We start from the raw sequence: 1841 nt of genomic DNA, 5'->3' as shown, positions 1-1841 counted from the left end.
AAAGAAGTAAAATCAAATGTAAAAATTGCTACCGAAATACTAGAATAAATACTTTAAAATATCAATTAGAAAAAAAGGAGGGAGTATGTGTTATTTAAAAAAATAGGGGCATATCTTACTATTTAAATTAAATAATTATGTAAGGCATTTAATCTTTCGTCATAAAAACTTTAAAAAACACCATCAATTGTATTCTGCCTTAAATTTTATTTCTTTTTTCACAATAAATACATATTGTGATGATATAAAATTGTCTGTTTGTGTATATATAAGACGACATGAATGATGATTCATTTTTTTTGGAGAAACCTATTTTCTGCAAACATTGCTCAAAGGTATGCTCAATTTTACATTTTTTTCATGATTTTCGGTTTTTTATATCTACCCAGTTTGATGTTTGATAAAAAATGGAATGAATCTACTTTTGAGAATTTTGATTTACGCAAAAAAAATGATTTTTATGAGTTCAGTTTTTTTGAAAAAAAAGTGTTGTTCATAGGTTAATTTTAGTCCGATCCAAAGGGTTTGTTATTCACTGCTTTTGAGAAATTTGATTAATGAAAAAAAAAGATTGTTATGGGTTTAGGTTTTTTTTTTTAAAAAAAATTATCATTGAGGGGTTAATTCTAGTTTAATCTAAAAAGAATGTTGTTCACGGGTTGATTCCAGACATACCTAGTTATAAAGAGATTTTTATGGTTTACAGCCAATGGTAATTTTGTATATGACAGATTTTTCGTTTTTTAATTATTTTGTTTTTTTAAGCTCTTTTGTTGGTTCAGATTGTTGGTTGAAGGGAATTCATACTTCTCTAATTTTTATTAATTGGTCGGTCAAATCTTTCTTTTCTGGAACAAGAAGAACAAAATGGAATATTTTTAGTTGATACATAGACTATTTTTTTGTTTTTTTGGTTGTGTGTGTGATCTTGTGCTTGGATATGAAACTAATGAAAACTTTTTACTTTGTTGAGTTTTTGGAGTTTCCAGATTTTCGCAACATGTTTGATAGATGTCGCATTCCGGAAAAGACAGCAGTGTGGTACGCGTAAGATCATGTTATTTATTACTATTTCTCAAGCATGTTGTAAATTCAAAAAATGTGACGTTTTACGGATTTACTGTTTCTTCTTGTGGAACTATTGTATTTCTAAGCTACTTACTCCGAGAGGCAATAAGATTACGAGAAAAAGAGAGATAAAAGAAGATTCATTCAGGGAGATTTTAGGAGTAGAACGAAAGATGCAGTGTTTATACTTTTTAAACATCATGTGAAGCTTGGATGCACATGAAATATTTAACACAAAAGGATGTAAAGTTAGAAAGAATGAAGAACATGCTTTCTATTTCCCCCTTGTGCACTTTAGAAAATGACTAAAGTTGTGTCTAACTTTAACTTCTAGAGAGCAACATATATGTTTGCATGTATCATTCTCATGGAATGAAAGCTTTTATTGATGCTTCATTTACTACATTATCACTTTGAGGGATTAAAACAAGAAGTGGTATAACAGTCTAATTGCTTCTCACCTCCGCTGAAATAAAGACAATTGTGGAAGAGAGCCATATGTCTAACTTGTGTGTAAGGCGATATTATGGAAGGCAATTGTGAAAAAAAGTAATAAGGTCTATTAGAGATTTAAGCTTAAATATATTACAATTTTTATAAGTAAAAAAACAAAAATAAAATCAATCGAAGAATAAGAACAATATGTACAGAGGAATTAATTGTGGTGCTTAACTTGTTTTTCACTCAACTTCAGAGCTTAACCGCACCTTAAGTAGGTCTTTGAAAACACATGTATGTGCATACAATTTGCTTTCGTTAATGCTTAAAGTAGT

The 1841-nt window shown here is 29.0% G+C and overlaps 1 long non-coding RNA gene across 1 annotated transcript; it reads left to right on the top strand.

Moving 5' to 3' along the window:
• Window positions 1–249: 249 nt before the first annotated feature.
• LOC114078604 lies at window positions 250–1462 on the top strand. Its single transcript, XR_003580235.1, has 2 exons — window positions 250–335; window positions 974–1462. It is a non-coding gene; the product is annotated as an uncharacterized LOC114078604 (long non-coding RNA).
• Window positions 1463–1841: the final 379 nt, after the last annotated feature.

This window comes from Solanum pennellii, chromosome 9, assembly GCF_001406875.1.
Source record: "Solanum pennellii chromosome 9, SPENNV200".
Lineage (NCBI taxonomy): Eukaryota > Viridiplantae > Streptophyta > Magnoliopsida > Solanales > Solanaceae > Solanum > Solanum pennellii.
The sequence above is the reverse complement of the archived record's forward strand: the minus strand, read 5'-3'. Positions and strand labels throughout refer to the sequence as shown.